The following is a 20,240-nucleotide window of genomic DNA, read 5'->3' as shown; positions in this document are numbered from 1 at the left end:
CTTGGCTGGGCTCCCTCTAAAGCAGGACTGCTTGGCGACCAACTGGTGTTTGTCCACCTGCTCCTCGGAGACCATGACCTCTTGGAGGCCACGTGGGAAAAAGGAGTGGGACGATAAGAGGAGTGGGAAGAGCAAAAAGCAAAATCACAGCCCAAGTCCCAGATTCAAGGATTCTGTCTCAGAAGAAAAGAATAAAATGTTTAATACGTATGTCATTTGGCTATGATTTTTGTGGCTCATGGAAAGCAAGTGGTTGGTGTTCTAGTCTAAAATCCAAGTTACATGCAAAGAAATGTACATATTCATATCCAAAGGAAACCAGAGCTGCTCAACAACAGTTTGCAGTTAAAATCAAAGGAACTTTGATAAAGGCAATCTCTATCTCTCTCTCTCTTTTTTTTTTTTTTTTGTATCATAAAGTTGTAGAAGTATTTGTGTAACTAAGTGATGGCTACAGCCTATGATTCTGCACTGGAGTGTTTGGGGCTGAGGAAGCCCAGATTATATGCACTGTGTAAATACAATCACACCAACACATTGACAGGTGCCCTAATGGCTGAGCTGAAGTTCCAAAGCAGACAACCTTACGTTGCAAGACAGCTCTCATTAGAAAGTAAGGAATGCAATGTTCTGTACTCAATTACTTACGTTACATGGGCCATTAAGCGATAGTGCATCTTGTCTAATGAAACCCCAAAATAAATTGTTAACGTCGAATTTCTCCATCTGACCCTTATTTGCTAACTTTGGATATCAAACCCTCACTCCATACAGAAAGCTCAGACCTACGGTGCAGCAGGTTACATCCCGTGGAAGAAAGCCTATCAAGGGAGAACTGGAGAGTTTCCCTTCAGAAGCTGCTAAGTCTGGTTTTGCACCTGTACGTCATTTGCAACCACGTCATCGTCAAAAGAGTAAGACCTTACCTCTGTGGGGCGAAAAGCACTGCGGTGCTTCTGAACAATTAAAGAACACTGAGATTTGGCAAAGAGTCCTGAGGCACTTAAATCGTACTTTTTGTGAAAGGCTCCAATACTGACCCAATTCACCAATCCAGGTACAACATGGAGGTACCGGAATTAGTAGACAGAACATGCCCTTGAAGTCTGACAAGGCCCTGCTTGAATCCTGCTACAGCATTTACTAGCCTCGAAATGGACCAATTCCTTAACCCCTCTGAGAAGGCTTCCCAATCTGCAAAAGGGGGCTGCCACCGCCCACCTGGGAGGCACGGATGTGAATGCAACACGCAAGTAGTGAGGCCGACTGCTACCTGACACGAGACCTGGCTAGTTTCCCTCCGCTGCCCTTCTCCCACTTTAAACTTGCCCTGTTCCCCCTGGTAAGGGTCAAGCCCCGGACCAGACTGCCCGATTCTTCTGTGTATCCCCGGATACATGTCTTACCCTTAGGAGGCCTGAAAAAGAACTATCTCCTCCAACGTCACTATCAATGTTCTTAAGAGTCTGGGATTTTTTAACTCCTTTTTGCAGGGAGACAATTCCAGAACTGTCCAACCACCATTCTCCACCTTGGCTCCTTCTCACCTCAAATCTTCTGTCTGCTGGCCTTTTGTTCGTGGGAAAGAGAGTCCGCTAGGGTGGAGACTCCCTAGGCCTCTGTCCCTCCCTCACAGGTGAGTGTGACTATATTCTCAACACTCCCCACTCCGACTCCAGCTTCCGAAGAGGTTCCCCTCCTGGAACATGCAGCCTCTGCTTCATCCCCAGACGCGCACGCGTGGCCACAACCCTCCATTCAGATTTCTTCCTGGGTGGCCCTGCCCAGCCCCAAGACCCTTAAGGATAAATGCCATTGCTCTGAAAATCCCAAACGCCACTGAGTGACACGCCAAATCTGCATGGTCTGGGCTTTCCTCCAACCCAGGCACAGCCCTGACCCGCCTCAGCCTCAGTCTGCACCTCTCGAGATGAGCTCATCCACCTGCACGGCTGTGAACACCAGCTAAGAATGACGACTCCCAACGTGTATCTGTGGTCCTGCTCCTTCACCTGAGCCCCGGGGCCATAGACCCGAGTGCCTCTTTGAAGTCCTAACTTGGATGACAAATGGAATCTTAAAAATGCCTCATGTCCACCATTTACTCTAGAGTTCGATTGCTGGCAGGTACCTCCCAGGCTCCCGATTTTAGTAACAGACCCAGAACCCACCTAGTTGTTTGAGGTCACATTCAATTTCCCCTGTTCCTCCCCCCGGCCCTGCCCTGGAATCAGTCTTGTCATTTCTATTGCTAAGCCAAACTCAAGTCTGGTTCTGCAAGGACCACGGATGGAACCTCACAAGCTGACAGCAAGGTGCAGTGCATCACAGTCCTCCGAAGAGAGCTCCCTGGAGGGGGAGGCATCTCCTGCCTCTGGTCACCTCAGAAGGCACTGGATTCTCACAAAGGAGGCCCAGGAGAAGGGACTCAAGGTACTCCTGTGGTCTGAACTTTGAAGGGCCCGAGGTTTGGGGGAGTTCCTAGTTAGCAGACACACCTGCCAGTGAGCAGATGAAGATGGGGGAACCCAGGCAAGGCTGTTCTCACTCCGACCTCTGGGCTCTCGGGAGCCACGGGAAAGGCCTGTGAAGGGCACAGCCCAGCCTTCACAGATCCCAGCCTGCATTTGCCAACCCAGAGAGCATAGACTCCTACTTGCGATTCTTGTGTTCTGTTCCCCCCCAGAATGTGATGGGCTCTTTCAGAATGTCTGGCCTGTCTCAAGCGAGACCAAGTCAGTGAAGGATCAAGTGTCCACAATTGGACCAAGGCATGAAAGGTGAAACAAGGTCTCATGGCCAGCATGACGGTGGTGGCCAAACCCTTCCCCCGGGTGAGATGAACCAGGGTGTGGGTGAGAATGCAAGGTCACTTCACAGCTGACTAGGGTGTTGGAGACTCACTACCGCAAACTAACGACACGGCCGTCAGTGGTGGACGTCAGCTGCAACAGACACGGAGTCAGCTATTTACTGCCATCATGGGTTAATAGTAAAGGCTGGTGCAGGGAGGACTGCATGGCTGCTGAGGCAAACCACAGACCCGGCTCTGAATGCCCACCGGATGGAGCAGAGAGGAAGCTACAGTCCCCTTTAGCGGTCCCTGTGTCCACCAGATCCAAGTGAGCCAGCTACTTAGGAGAAGGCCATGTTGTTCTGATACTGAGAAAAACCAGCCTCGTAAAGGGAAAATAAGAGTGGCATGGAGTTTAGACCCGCTCCTGCCTCTCTACGAAGGCAAAGTAAGTTAAATGGCACCGGGAAGGTGAATGAAAAAACAAAAAACAAAAAACCGGTGACTGCTTCTTCCAACAGCATCCCCTGCAGCTGCTCACCCCCGAGACTGCCACTTTCTCACCAGTGACCGCCGGCCAGGAAGCTCCGTCATGCACGTCACACAGCGACAGCCCTGAACCGCGTGCCAAGCACGTTTGTCGAAAAGCCAGAATCAAGGAAAATGCTGCATATTTTGACATTCCAAGTTTAAATACTCCTTGAAAAAAATCCCTCAGCAGCCGCCTAAATCAATTCACATCTCACTTCTTCAAAACAATCAAACAAATTTAATAAGGGCGCATTTGTCCCCAAACATAAGGAGGAACAAACTGGTTCCTCAAAGCAAGGATTTTAACAGGTATCAAACACCAGTGGGTGATGTGCTAACAAAGCAAAAATTCCAAAAATCTAGAAAATAAAAAGATGACTAGGATAATATATGGATCAAGGCAACTGTTAAGGTTTTTGCTTTTTAAAGCGATGGGGACAGCACGGAGGACAATCTCGCTATTTCCAATGCAGGGTGTGCACAGTCCACTTTTCAGACGCAACAACATGCTCACAGGGCGGTACAAGATAGAAAGGGAAATAGAAAAAGGAAAAGAGGAACAGCGAAAATTAGAAACACATGAGAACAAAAATAACTGAGAGCAATTACAAGAATTTAGGTGAGTTTGGTGAGGACAGGGACGAGGGGACGGTGAGACCCACCCTCACCTATTGTTCCAGGGAAGGCAGGGGCCTGAGGCGAGAGGCGCTGCCGGGGGACCACAACGTGGTCAGCGCCCCAAACCTAAACTTCACCTAGATGCGTGTAAACAGATTTTGAGCTACAAAATTTGTTCGCATTTCAAGCTGGACAATTTTACTCACTCCCACCAAGAGTAACAGGAGAGAATTAGGCTCTGTTCCTGCACCAAAGCATTGTTTAAAAAATTAATGACTGTGTAATAGTAAAAGAAACAATGGAGTAAAAGTGACTGGAGGAGAACTTACTTGACCCGAGCTCACTGGCCGCGTTATCTCACTGACGTTCAGATGCTGGCTGAGCCCTTACGGTACCAAAACAGACAGACCCACCAGGAGGGAGGTTTAATGCACTGCTGTATTTTGATGCCGAGAGCCATGCCTGGTACACAAGAATCTGGGTAAACAATGGTGACAGTGTCAACCACTATGGGCTAAGCACACAACCAGCTACTCTGCCAAATCCCAAGGACACAATTCAAAAGGCAAAAACAAGCTGGTATTCTCTGGTGTGTCTGCAGACTCAGAGCCAAGCAGTTGCTGAGCAAACATGTCACCAGTGCCTCCTGTGACAAAAGAGGAGGCACTGGTCAGGGGGCTGGGGCAGGGCTCCAGGCTTCCACTGCTCACCCACCATTATGTCCAGGGGGAGATGTTGGTCCCTGCTTACGTTGCACCGATGTACCGACATTGACTGACGCCTGGGGACTCAGCAGGAGGTGACAGGTGACGGGAATGGAGCCAGCCTGGGAGTGGCACGGTGCTGGCATCTGTGTCCTCAGCTTTGCCCAGGCCACTACATCTGCCAGCTCATCTACAAGAAGCAGAAGGGGAGAAAGCCATGTAGATCACGGGGCCCTGTGAGGACAAGTACAGGTCATGGCCACGACAAGCCTCGCCCCTTCCTTAAAATATAGAGGTATGTCCGGGGAGGAATTGAAAATTCATCCAGAGACCGCCAGGCACCACAAGCAGGTGGGACTCGGGTCCCCTGTGCCTGTCACTCACAGGACTGGTCTGGACTTTCTTTTTATCAATTCTCTGGCATCTTCTCTTCCAACTTACCAACAACCAGAAAGTAGAATCTGATTTTAGACTCACAGAGAATCGCAGAAACCCTCCTCCACATCAGGCCCGACAGCATGTGCCAGGCCCTCCGACCGTCACCTGTGGGACCGCCATGAGCCCTCTAAAGACTCAAGGCCCGAGGCCGTAGGTCGGGGTGGCACAGATTCCCACACTCTCCCCAGCAAAGGGGGACCACCTCTCGGCAAAGGCATCTCACCTTCTTCTTCCCGAGGGACATCTCGATAGATACACAGGGAAACAGAGCAGAATATGGGGGGGTAGGCAGCCCAGAAAAGCTCGTCTGCACTTCCAAGGCAAAGTGGGTCCTTTGACCTAATCACAGGGACAAAGTGAGGACGAATCTTTCCCTGCTGTGCCCCATGCTCCGTGACACGCCTTTCCCTGCGTAAGGAGCTCATTTGGAAGCCCCTGGCAGTGTTTCTGTTGTCCTAAATTGGCATGGTGTATGTCAGGCAGGGAGAGAGTTCCTGAGCCGTGCAGGTGCTGGACCTGGGAGGCAGGAGACACTGGCTCCACCCACAGCTCAACCAGCACCTCATTCTGCGTCTCAGGATTCAGCATGACATCTATAAGCAAAGGGATGAGACTGTCCCAGGACATGCTGTCCAACAGGAATGAAATGACAGCCTTGTAAAGAAAGTTTCCCAGTTGCCACATTTAAAAATGTAACCCCCCCAAAAAAAACCTAGAAACTGATTTTAAGAACATATCTTACTTATTCTACAGTATGTAAAATACTATCATTTTGACATGTTATCAATAAAGAAAGAAACAAGATAGTTTACATTCTTTTTACTAGACAAGTCTCAGCGTCTGATGTGCTTTTGACCTAGAGCACATCTCAGCTCAGAGCAGCCTCCTCCCCAGCTCTCCTAGCATCAGTGGCTTTGGCTACTCTATTGGACAGCAACTCCAGGGGTCACACCAGGGGAATTGGCTGAAAAGCGGGAGTAAGTGTCCATAATAACCCTAAAAGTATTTCTCTGAAAAAAAGGCGGTTTCATTTTTAAACGTCTGAAAACCGGCGGGTTTCACCTCCCTCACGCCTTGGCTACAAGACAGCCCTCCTCCTTGCTGATCCCATTCTGGATGTAGGGAAGCAACCCTTCTCACAGCCAGGGTGTACGGGCATCCAGGTAGACTTTCCTGCTCTCTGTGTCCAATCCCACAAAGTCCTCCTTCTCAAACAGGATGTAGAGCAGGAGGATCTTGTCCCCAGTCTTGTCGGATGCACAGTCCAGCCACTTGGACTTGAGCATGATGAAGAGAGACTCAGTGAAGTCCTCGATCCTCTTCTCCACCACCCTGCAGTCCTCGTAAATTGAAGGCCACGTTGGTGCGCGGCTACTCGGCCACCTCCCCATGCAGCACAAAGACAAAGAGCCGAGAGTCATAGAGCGTGGTGCCATACAGCTCCTCTGCACGTGGAGCTTCTCGAAGGTCTTGGCCAAGAGGCAGTCGGTAATGGTGACAAGGCCCACGACATTGCGGTGGGTCTCAAAGTCGCTCCACCCATTCTCGGGCGCATAGTGGTGACTGTAGTGGATACAGAGTCCCCACTGCGAGCCGCAAGGGATGATCTGCCTCACCAAGGAGATTCGCTTATAGATGCAAAAGAAATTCTGCTCTGAGATGATCCCCACGGGTTGGACCACCACGGGGAGAGTCTGGTGGTCCTCAGCACACTGCACGTAGTCAGGGATGTTCATGTTGCAGGCCCTGACGAGAGGGAAGAGGAGACCGAGGTACATACTGTGCTGCGGGCTGCGGGCCTCACTGGGTTGCGGTGACCTGGTGTGTACCAGTCAGAAGGCAGGGGGAGCCCAAGCAAAGCCGGGGGTACAGTTTGTCCTCAGCATCTGCACATGGCTACCGCAGGTCGGATCACATTACGCAGCTTTTGGTCTAGGCTTCCGACCTCTGCAGAAAGGGTCATTTCTTGTTTTCTGTTTCCAAGCACCTAGCCAGTCCCTGATGAAAAGTCAGTGCTCAAATCTGCTGAATAAAGGAATGAATAAAGGAACTGCTTCCACAACCCTCAGCAGGATATAATGCAAAGAAACACAGTAGGATCAAAAGACCTGGATTTCAACTCCAATTTATTTGAACTACTAAGCTGCAGAATACTTGATAAGAAAACTTGCTTTGGGGAGGAGGGTTCAGTTCAGTGGTAGAGCACATGCTTAGCATGTATGAGGTCCTCGGTTGAATCCTCAGTACCTCATTTTAAAAAAATGAAACAAATAAATAAACCTATTTACCCCCCTCAAAAAATATTTTTTGAATTCCAAATTCAAGGAAAAAAAAAAAACACCTTGCAGTTGACACAACATTGTAAACATGAGTATACTTCAATTAAAAACAAATCCTTGCCTTACAAGAATATATCTGAATTATGGAACTTTACAAATGTAAAATGCCTAGGATACCACCTGCATAAGAAGAAGGAACTGTACAAATTTACTATCCCTCATTTATGAGCTATATTTCCTTTTGGCGGTTTATAACATCTCAGAGCTAATTTTCTCAGATTAAAAAAAAGAAGGAAACATTACCGGATTCTCCATACTGCTGAAGAATCAGATAAACCTATGATAGCATCTGACCCACAGAGTTTACTCAATAAATGCTTGTTGAATGAATGAATAAACAAGCAAAGTGAATGCTGCTCCCTGCAACAGAGCATCATGATGATACTGCCAGGAAATCCCAAGCCCACGTTTCACCAGACTCTACACTAACCATGGGTGACCTGGGCAGGCCTGTGTGCTCCTCTTAACCCCAGTTTAATCATGAATAGAATGAGGGCAATAACACAAACCTCAAAGTGTTAGTGAGTCATTACTGAATTGTAAACCAACTTTGCAAGATGGAACCTTTAAAGAAATTTGGGCAAAACGTCCGTAGGCCCTCTCCATATTATCTCTTACAACTACATGGGAATCTACATTATATCTCAAAATTAAAAAGTCTAATTTATTAAAGAGGCTATTGAGGTTAAATGAGCTCATTGTCTCAAAAGGGAACACACAGTACAAATCGGTCAATGCCCAGCCCATGAGATACACTCAGTAAACATTCCCACTGAGCCCACTGGTCCCTCCAACTTCAGAGCACGATGATGTGTCCTCATGGCCAGAGGCCCCTGCACCTGAAGCTAACAAAGTTAATGGTCCCCACTTTCAAGAGCCCCTGCCACCACCATAGGCCTAATTTTGTACTTGTAATTTTTTCTTTTTATTAAATAGAAAAACGTGATTGCATAGCCTTCAGGTCACCAAAACCTGACCACAGAGATCATGATGGCAGCCCTTCTTCATGAAACAATAAAATGAAAAGCCATTTCCACAAGATCTCTGTGTAAATCTACTAGGGAACCTCATCTTGGACTGAGAGGAAGAGGCCTGGGGAGGAGGGGGCCATCTGCGGCACACAGACCCATGGGCCACCTGTCCCATGATGGACTTTATACCCAACCCTCACCCTCAAGGAACTTCAAAATAGACACAGACAGAGAGCTGTGGACAAGATTTTTTTTTTTTTAAAGAAATCCCTGATTCTCTCTCAGGTTTTGTTTCTACCGAGAAACAAATTTCTTATGTGTATAATGTTTCACAAAAGACTTAAATTGTTATCACCCCAACTTGACGCATTAAGAAACTGAGGGAGAGAAGTTTATCACATTGTGCAAGATTAGAGAGAGGCAAAAAAAAAAAAAACGATTAGAGAGAGGCCACGTCGAACACTGTATATAAGCCCAAGCCCCTGTTCTAGTGCTCACACTTGAAAGTGGGATATACTGCCCCTTTCCTGCCCTCTCCCTGCAGTAAATGTCTGAAGAGTCTTTTCTGTGCCACCTGGAATCACAATCACTTCAATTTTCCACAAAGAGCTATGTCACTCCTTGGAGGATGTGTCAAAATGTATATGTTGAATGGGAGGAGAGATTTGTATTTCCTGTTTCTCAAAGGAAACATGGCTTAAAAGAAACTGAAAAGCACTTTTCTAGTCTAAGTCTTCATTGTGCAGAGAAGGAAACGGAGGCTCAGAAGAGATGAGGAAAGGGCCTTATTAACAAATATTGCCTCAGTGCAGCACCAAGCCAGCCTTGGGCACTGCTGGGGGAGGATCTGGAAGGCCCAGGAGAATGAGTCTTAGAAAACGGAAAGAGAAGAAGCATACAAGGCCCCGTCTCTACACCACCATAGCATGAAGTTCCACCAAATTACCCAGTATGGGTGCAGCCAACATTAAGGTGGGCTAAACCGGTTATAGAAACCTGGAAGTCTCAACCATAGTGGAAATTCCAACATTTACTTTGTTTTTTTACCCAGTTCAAGCATCAGCTCAGTGGGTGCTCTGTACCAGGCACTACACGAGGCCTGGAGTTCTCCCAAATACACAACTCTTATATCACGTGTGCAAAACACAAACAGGCTCACCAGAAGGAAAATGCCCACAGATAAGGTGGAATTACTGAAACTGAAAGCAGCCAACCAGCATAAATTACTAGGAAAATCGATGCTGAGAGAAATAAACTCATGGACATAGAAAGCAAACTGTGGTTAGCAGGCAGGAAAAGGGGGGTTAACAGATACACATTAATAAATATAAAATAAATGACAAGGACCTACTATATAGCACAGTTAACTATATTCAATTTCTTGTAATGAGTTGTACTAAAAACAATCTAAAACATATGTAGATACATATGCATATGTTTATAACTGAATCTCTGCTGTACATCTGAAACTGACATTCTAAATTGACTACACTTCAATAAAAAATAATTTTAAAAAATAAGTAAAAATAAAAGCAACGCCATTTAGAAAAAATAAAAGAATACTCTGATCCCCTTAGCTGTAGGTGCTGGAGAATTCTGGTTACAAACACCAAGTCCACTGGATCACTCCAGCACTGGCTGTCACTCTTTCTGACCATCAGAGAGTCACTTGGCTTCAGTGAGTTTATTTTCTCTTCTGTGAAAGGCTTCAGTTACAACTAACGATGTATCTCATCATTCACAAACCCAACAATTAATGAGGACTTCCCATGGGCCAGGCTCTGGAAATATGAAAATATAGGGTCCGAGATACATTCATGGGTAGAAGAAATTTATGCCATAAAGACATTAATTCTTCTTGCTTTGATAGACAGATTCAATACAATTCTCTTTAGATTTCCTACCAGATTTTTTATGGGTAACAAGATAATTTATGGTCAGGAACAGCCAAGAAACTTCTTTAGAACCAGCACTGGGAAGGTGTGGATAGGTCATTCATTTCCACTGGTATTTCTGAAGTGATGAAAACGTTCTGGAATATTAATGGTTGCACCACTGTGAATATGCTAAAGCTGCTGAATTGTAGCATTTATGTGGGTGGACTTCATGGTGTGTGAACAATATCACAATAATGATGTTAAATGAAAAAATATTTCTTGACAATTATTTTTCCCTCTATACAACTAGTCTGCCCCACAATTTAAGAAGAACAAAAAAACCAAAACAAACCAAATTTTGCCAGGAGCTCTTTAGGACTGCAATGTCCCTGAGTCTACAAAGCCTCTGGTGGTGCTGTTCCTGTTAACACACCCTAGCTGGATTGGGCTAGTTAGGGACTGTAACTATTTTTTTAACATCGACGGTCACACGTTTCACCCTGGGAGAGGGAAGGATGGAGGATGTCACAGCCTCATGCCTTCAGCTGATTTTTAACTGAACCAAGCCTTGCTTTCAACACTGTAATCCCTCTCACTATAAAAACAGTGACATCATCAAGCACCGCCATCATAACACGTGAAAGTGTTCAAGGTACATACCTGGGGCAGAAACACTGAGGGAGGAGACGGAAGCTCGCTCAGCACTGACGCTCCCTTTTCCCGACTCCACCAGGAGAAGCTGGGGTTTACAGCCGGAGGCACTCAGCCGGGGGAGCAGCGCAGACACCACTGAGCTGGTCCCCAGGGAGAGGGAAAGGGAGAGGAGGGCAGCCCCTGGGTCGCGGGGCAGGGAAAGACGGGGGGGACGCGGGTTGTAGCCCCGCTCGGAGGCCAGCCCCAGCCCCAGCCGCCCGACTCATCCGGGTCCGCAGACACCGCCCGCCAAGGACACAGTCCGCCCAGGGGCGGGGACGGCCTGGCGGCCGAGGAGAGGCAGCCCGGGAGGAGAGGACTCGCGGGTGGGAGAGGGGAAAGGGACGCCAGCCACGGACACAGGGGAGCCCGGCTGGGGCGAGAGGCGGCAGGTGCACACATGGCCCTGGACAGCTGTGGCCGGGGCGCCGGGGCAGGAGCAAATGTCCTACCGGGCGAAAGAGCTGAGCAGCTTTTGGGGCCGATCCCCGGCTCGGAGCTGGAGCTTCCAACCCTCGTTCCAGCTGGCAAAGACTGCGCATGCGCAGCAGTGCCAGCGATCCTCTCCGAGTTCTGTGAGAGAAGGTGGGGAAGCGAGGGACGGAGAAGATGGGAGGAGGACGGGAGAAGGGGAAAAGTGGAGGAAGAGACATGGACAGGAGGAGCAGAGAGAAGGCAGGGATCTGGAGGGTGGAGGAGAGTAGCAGAGATGGAGAGAAATAGTTTTAACTCTCGGGGCATCCTGAAGGAGGAAACAGTCCTGCCTCTGCACACTTCTCTAACCCTTTAAGGCCCGCAGCTCATATTTTACCTCCCTGGTCCAGCCCTCCACCCAAGACCTCTGCAGTACCCAAATGGGGATCAAACCCGTTGCTCCCAAGTGGAGCTGGGTTTCCTTTTGCTCTGGGAACCAAGCACCCGCAGGTGTTGTCGCTCAGAACTACCTTGGAAAGAGTATATATTCCCCTTTTACATGCTGGGACACAGGCAGGCAAGATCTCTGCCTTACCTCCACTGTCCCAGGTGTTGTGCTGGCGGGGAGCGGGAGGTACGAGGTCAGATCCGAGAAGGAGCATACTGCCTGAGTGTTGGTGCATAGTCCCCATCCTTCCTGGGTAAACCATACCCCACACTCGGGGAACCATCAAGGGCACATAGTATGTCCCTGGGTGTGGGATAGCTGCCCTCAATTCCAGTGCCCAGCTTGCTAGGAAGATAGGAGTGTTACTGAGTCCAAATTCATTCTCCTTAATGCAGGACATGCCAGTAAGTTGGGAGACCAGGTGTTGGGGCATGGATTAGCAACTTTCTGTAGACCTAGATGGCAAACTAATGTCCTGGAAAACCATCTCCCCAAGTCAGAATTCAGGCTCCTTTCCTACGTGCTTGGTTGTTGCAATCTTCTTCGTGTAGGAATTCTTTGTTGTTAGAATCCTTTGTTCTTGCAGCTATCTGCCTGGGTCAGATCCCTGTAAACCTCCAACAAAACAAACGTTATTTTCTATTATGTAACTTGTTATCTTTATATGAATGGAAAAGTGTTAAATATCCTTAAAGGTCAGAGCATTCAAAATAGGCTCTCCTGTATATTTTAGGCTCTAGGCAACATTGTTTTACAAGCAAGATGAAGCCTAGGAGACAGAGCACAGGGTTACAGTCAAAGGAACAGATCTAATATGGAGTCAGATTTGTTCTTTTCTATTACCAGGGCAGAAGACACTTGAGGTTTTAAATCCCTTTAAGTTAAAAATAAGTAATACTTTAAAGGAATTTACATACATAGGTCGGAATGTGCATAGCATATCTGCAAAACACACAAAGGATTGTAAACAGTGGCATCTCCAGGGAGGGCTGAAAGAAGAGAAGATGAGGGAAAACTTCTTTCACTTGTGTATTTTTGTGCTCTGTTTCAATTTTTTTTAACCACATGCATGTATTTCTTTTTCAGTTAAAATAAATGTGTAATGGAGCAAAGGAGTAGCAAGCACAGCAAATACAGCAGCCATGGAATCACTGAGCCATCAATTTTGATTTTAGCCAGGAAGCATTTATTGACTATCTCCTATGTGCCCAGTGCTATTTTAAGATTTCTTTTATTTTTTTTTTTATAAAATACTAAAGTGCTATTCCTCAACCCTGCCCATGGCTGGTGGAAATCCAACTGAGTTTTTATTGAGTTGTTTTCCAAGAAGTAGAGATCAGTTATAAACAGAACACATCTTCAGGGCAAAACAGGCGGAGTGGTTTTCCAGCAGGCTAGATAGCTATGAAGGGTTTTCAACAGAGGCACACAGAGGCTGAGAGAGAAAGCCTGAAGGACCCTACGAAAAGCTGCCCAAACTGCCTTCTCCATGGCACTACTGAAATAGGAAAGAAAAAATCTGACTCCATACTAGATCTATTCCTTTGACTTTAACCCTGTGCCCTGTTTCCTAGGCTGTTTTGTTGGTTCTGCACCTTTTGTAAAACAATGTTGCCTAGAGCCTGAAATATACAGGAGAACCTATTCTCAAGGCTCTGACTTTGAAGGATATTAACACTTTTCTATTCACATAAAGATAACAAGTTACAGAATAGAAAATAACATTTGTTTGTTGGAGGTTTACACGGATGTGACCCAGGTGAAGAGCTGCAAGAACAAAGGATTCTAACAACAAAGAATTCATACACCAAGTTTGCAACAACCAAGCATTCCCACTTCCCATTTTTAATAAAAGAAGAGCCTGAAATCTGACTTGGGGTGATGGTTCCTCAGGACATTATTCTACCAGTTCTCAGCTGGCTTTCCAAATTAAAGTCGCTATTTCTTGCCCCAAAACCTCGTCTCCTGATTTATTGGCCTGTAATGCACGAGCAGAACAAGCCTGGACTCGGAAACACAGACATTGAAAGTACCCATTTGGTATATTAAATGACATGCTTCTACTCATCTTCCTGACGTTTTATTCTCTTGAACACTCCTGCTATGTTTATGAAAAACCTGTCATGTGGACACATTTCCACCTCTAGCCACTACCCTTCCAGGTAAGAACTGATGCCAAGAAGGCAATGGAAGTTGCTAGAAGGTATTACCTGGACAAAATAGAGCAGATGTGGGTTCTGGTTGATGTTCAGGAGCAGGATGGTATACCTGACAAGATGTTATAAGTACGGATAGACAGCTGGGCACCAAAGGAGAAGCTTCTAAACTTCCATGAGGGACTTGTTGGATAGGAAGTAAAAGTCCCAGACTATAGCTAGGATCCCACCACGAGCTTCCTGGGTGAGTCTGGGCAAGTAATTTAAAATCTCTAGGCCCGTGCTGTCCAACATGGGAGCCACCAGCAACATGCAGGATTATGAAGTTATTCTGTAGCCAGACAGAATTATAAAAAGACATTTTATTGCAAAGGCCCAGCAGGTATAATATTTAAAAACGTTATTGGTTATCTTGACCTAACGAGTTATTTTTGTATGTGTAGGTTTCTGTGGTTTGTAAGGCCTGTGACTAATGATTCCGTTACAGTGAAGTATTTTGAAATTATAAGTTACTGGACACAGTACCCTCATATCACAGTTGAAAAAAACTGATCCACATAAGCAAGGTGATCTGACTTATTAGTTATGAACAGGGGCTCTGGGGCCATCCTGCCTGAGTATAAATTCTCACTCTGCCTCCAGGGGGTTCTGTGTGAATCTTGGACAAATTATTGTTGTTTTTGTTGTCGTTATTATTTGTGCCTCTTTTTCCTTACCTTTTAAGTAGCGAGGTATATGTAGACTCTATCTCCTACTGTGTTGGCAGGATTAAATGAGTAAACATCTGTGCTGCCCACTTCCCTGGGTTTCAGCATTCTCCAGGCAATCAGTGCCAAACTCAGAGGCATTCTCCACTGTCTTCGTCAGTCTGGGATGCTGTAACAAATTACCGTGGGTCGGGTGGCTTAAACAACCAGCATATTCCTTATGGTTTGGAGGATGAGACTTTCAAGGTCAATGTATCCTTGAGAGGATTGCCAGCTCGAAGATGGCTGTCTTCCCAATATCTTCATATCCCAGAGAGCAGAGAGAAGCAAGCACTCTGGGGGCTTGCATAAGAACACTAATCCCATTCATGAGGGCTCTACTCTCATGACCTCATTTTATCCTACAAATCACCTCCCAAAGGCCCCGCCTCGCAATACCATCACCCTGGGAGATGGGGTTTCGATATACGGATTTTGAGGGGATGCAAACATTCAGTCCACACATCGGCTAAGTCTCCCCAACATGCAGTCATCAAACCTGTAGCTAATTTCAAAGTAATATTTATATCTCTCTGCCCATTTCCATTCCTACATCCACTATCACTGAAGCCCTGTTACATTTTATTCCTTATTTTTCTTGTAGAGATTTAATGGATTCCTCTAACTCCAATGCTCCCCTCGCTCCAGTCTGCTTAACAGCCCTGCCAGGTAAGTCTTCCTTAAAACACCTTCCCATTTCACCTGGTTGTTTTTAGGTTTAAATGTCAGAATCCTCTCCACACCCCATCCTATACCTTTAATCCGTTACACTACGGCTCACTATGTTATTTTCCTTTTACCAATGTAAGAAATTTCCATAAGCTTAAGAGCTTAAACCAGCACAGATTTATCAGCTTATGGCTGTGGAGGTCAGAGATCCAACACAGTTCTCACTGTGCTAAATTCAAGGTAGCAGCAGGTTTCCTTCCTTCTAGAGGGTCTAGAAGAGAATGTTTCCTTGTTGTTGTTTTTTTTTTCCAGTTTCCAGAGGTAACCAACCATCCTTAGCTTGTGCCCCACGACTTCCTCCATTTTCATGGTCAGCAGCCTTTCTGAACATTGCTCTATGGCTACACCTCCCTCTGAATTTAAACTCAGCTGGGAAATGTCCTCCATTTTAAGGACCCCTGTGAATACATTCGGCCCACCTGGACAATCCAGGCTACTCACCCTATTGTCTCATCTCAGGATCCCCTTGTCCCATCCAATTCAGGCATTATGGATGTGGCTGCGACACTCACCTGTGTAACATTTCCTCTCATGAGCATTTTATGGTTCAAGGCACTTATGAATGACTTTTTGTTTTTCTTCCTTAGCCTTTCTGCATTCAGTATGTCTGGTGGATTATATGAATCCTTTTTATTTGTTCCCCTGCACTAATCTTTAATAATGTATCATGGGTTTAAAATGCTAACTGATAGACAATTTAGAAGACAGAAATCCTCTAAGATTTTTGTCCTAAAATATCTGTCATGCATTTTGCCATGTACAGTAACATGTCACAGGTGGCTACCCTGTGGCCGGGGAGGGACATGATTCTGCCATCACACTCCCCTCATTTTCACCAATGTGCTGATCACCTATCCAATGCTTTATGCTCCTCGCTTCACTCACTTCCTCCTCCTTTCCATTGACTACCCTGTTCCCATCACTTCCTTCATTCAGCACAGCAGTATTTCATGATCACATACTTCTCTAAATGGAAAGGGTATCTTGAATCTAATGTCTGACAACTCTTCTTTCTGTATATGCACACACTGACCTTCACATAACCCCGTCTGGCTCTTTATTTTCCTAGAATCTCCCAGAGGAATCAGTTCCATGATGATGGTGATGATGATGATGATACTGACAATGATGACAGGGACCTCTCAAGGATTCTGATAAAGAGGGAATCAATAAAGGGAGGGAATCATTGCAAAATTGCCCCAGAGACAGGCTTAAATGTAAATAACTGCTATAGTGTTTAATGAAATTGACTAATATATAACTATTTTTAAAACTTTATATCACTGAATTTAAAATTTTAACGGGAATTCTCATTCACCAGTAACCAAGATTCAACTCTAGGACCAAAGTCTAAGGATTTTGATCTTCTAACAAATTGTCCACTAGCCTTTTAAACACGTGATCCTTTTAAAAAGCTTAGTGCTGGGCTGAAAATAAGCAGGATTCATATAATCTCACCAGACACAGTGAATGTGGAAAGACTAAGGAAGAAAAACAAAAAGCCATTCATAACGTCTTGAACTTCACGTTGCTCACAGGAGAAAATGTTAGCCAAGGTGAGTGTCACATCAACATGACGCCTGAGTGGGATGGGGAAGCTGATCTTCCTCATCAGACATTTATGCTGATTTGTTAGATGCCAACACAGTTTCCTCATTGGATTTGCTTCTAACAAGTATGGAAGAATTTACGTTCTACCAAAAGCAGTCTAAACATTTTCCCCTGCTGTCAGGTCTCTGGACTGAATGTCCCCACAAGAAGGACATGAATATGCTTCATAGGGAATTCTTCCTGAGAAGAAACAGGATTTTCGAGGTCAGAACTGCAGGCCCCCCATGGAGGGCTGGAGGAGGGCTACAGGGGGCACTGGAAAAACAGCAGGAGTGAGTTCAGATACTACCGCTCAGGTCGCCAAAGACAGCATTGCTATCTCTGAGGATATGACATTCTCCCAAAAGTTCCACGAGTGAAGGTACCTGTGAACACTAAGCAGGTTGTTAAGAAACAGCAGCACATAATTTGCGTCACAACTCAATTACAGTATGTTTTGATATTTGGAAAATAATTAGCCCATTGTCCTTTGAAACTGCAGCAGTAGCAATAGAAATAAAAAAGGCTGAGCCGTCTTGGAGACAACAATCAATAAACAATTCTAAATCTGCAGGATTCCTTGACGATATGCAAGCAATGAGCTAGATGTGTCTTGCAGATAGCTCTTACTGCAGGGCGCTGTCCTGCAAAGCATAGAACTAGTTTTCTCAGCAGACAGAGGGAACCAAGTCAAGATTCCAAATCTTGAGAGATTTACTATATGGCAGGAAATATCACACAAGTACATCCAGCCAAATATGAATAAATGTAATCAAATATTATCAAATGTGATTGGAGCACAGATGAAACAGAAATTCCTTTCATCTGGGATCTAGAGAGACTTCTTCAGAAAATGTGGCTTTGGAGATGGCCAAAGACATGGGTGGAATTTTGGCAGAACAGGATGTAAGGAATTTTAAAACTGATTCTAAAATTCATATAAAAATTCAAAGGATCCCAAATATCCAAAACAATTTTGAACAAGAAAAACAAAGTTGGAAGACTTGCACTATCTGATTTTCAGCTTTTTTTTTTTTTTTTTTTAACTACAGTAATCAGAAAGTATGGTGTTGGTGTAAAACAGGAAAATAGAATAATGGAGCAGAATAGAATGTTCAGAACTAAACCAACACTTATATAGACAATTGATTCTCAAAAAGGATGCAGTGGAGAAAGGATCTTTTCAACAAGTGGTGCTGGAAGAATTAGAGAGTGATATGCAAAAAAAAAAAATGAACTTTGATCCACACCTCAAAAAATATACAAAAATTAACTCACAATGGATCATAGATCTTAATAGGAAATCTAAAACTACAAAACAGCTAGGAGAAAAAGCATAGGCTTAAGCTTTATAACCTTGGGTTTGGCAAATATTTCTTTGCTATGACACCAAAAGTATAATCTATTTTAAAAAGAAACTGATAGAGTGAACTTTATCAAAATGAAGACTCTTCAAAGCTGTTCTAAACACTGCTAAGCAAATGAAAAGACAAGCCATAGACAGAAGCTATTTGCAGATCATATATCTGATAAAGGTCTCTCTTTGTATCTGATCCAGAATAAAGAGGTCTCAAAACTCAATAATAATGCAAACACCTGAATGAATGAATGAGACCAGAAAACACACTTCAGTAAAGATATCCAGATGGATAATAAGCATATGAAAAGATGCTGATTAAAGATGCCATTAGTCATTAGAGAAATGCTTTTAAAAACCACAGTGAGATACTAGTACACATACATACAAGAATGAATACGATTAGAAAGACCGACCTTACAAAGTGCTGGTAAGGAAGTAGAGCAACCAGAGCTGATACACACCACAAGGAATTTACAATAGTACAACCATTTTGGAACAGTCTTTTACAGTTTCTTTAAAAAAGGTAAATACCTATCTACCATATAACCCAGATATTCCTCATCTGGTGCTTTAGAAAAGAAAAGCATATGTCCATATAAAGACTTGTAACCAAATATTCACTGCAATTTTATTTATAATAGCTCAAGTTGTAAATAACCCATGCATCCATCAAGAAGTAAATGGAGAAACAAATGATGGTCTATCCAAACACTGCTCACAACAAACTATTCAGTAAATCTCAGCACAAAACAATACTCTGCTATAAGACAAATAAGCTATTAATACAGCAACACAGATGACTCTCAAAATAATTACACTGAATGAAAGAAGTCAGACAACATAGAGTAGATACTGCATGAATCCATTCATACAACGATGTTGAAAATGCAGACCAATATGTTGTGATGGAAAGCAGATCAATGGTTTCCAGGGGAAGAGATGGGGAGGGAGGGAGGGACAACAAATGGCAGGAGAGAAGCTTTGTGGGTGATGGGTATGTTCACTCTCTTGAATGTGGTCATGTTTTCTTGGGGATATACTTATGTCAAAACGTATTAGCTGTACACTTTATACGTGTGAAAATTACTTTGCCAAGTATACCTCAAAGCTGTTTTAAGAAAAAAGGCACTTCAGTCCTGATCCACCTCAGCGCCTGATTGGAGCGACATGATCAGTCCCTCACCCTGTTTGCCTAACAGGAAGGTAGAAAACCTCTCACGGAAAATATCATATGGATTTTTCATTTGCAATGTCTGCCATGTAATAAAGAATTTCAAGACATGCAACATGTCAAGACTATATAACGGATAATATGAGAATAAGAAACATTAGACAAAGGATGCAAACCCCCAGGTGATGTAGGCATCAGAGTTACCAATAAAGGCTATAAAATACTTTTAATATATTCAAGAAAATAAGGAAATTATGGGAGAATAGACAACAGGGTAAAGACTTTCACCAGAGAAATATACTGGAATGTATTTTTAAGAGAAATCAAACAGATACTCGAGAACTGAAGCTTTCAGCTCTGGAAACAGGTAAACAGAGCTAATTAGGATCCCTTTTAAGTAAAACTTTCAGTAATGCCAGGTAAAATACAACAACAAATGTAACACAGAGCTAACTATGGAAAGAGAAGTTCCCAGGTGAAAATACAAAGAGGACACTTAAAGCCCAGAGTGGTAATCTTGTGAGCTGATGCCACCACACCCTGGAGGGAAGGGGTTTTAATCTGCACATAAATAGAGATACAATGTCCATTTAGGAAAAAGGGTCCATACCAGATGTAGAAGACTCTTCCTTTATATCTATATAGTCAGAGACAGAGATGT

Source organism: Camelus dromedarius, chromosome 11 (genome assembly GCF_036321535.1).
Source record: "Camelus dromedarius isolate mCamDro1 chromosome 11, mCamDro1.pat, whole genome shotgun sequence".
Classification (NCBI taxonomy): domain Eukaryota; kingdom Metazoa; phylum Chordata; class Mammalia; order Artiodactyla; family Camelidae; genus Camelus; species Camelus dromedarius.
This window is presented reverse-complemented; position numbering follows the sequence as displayed.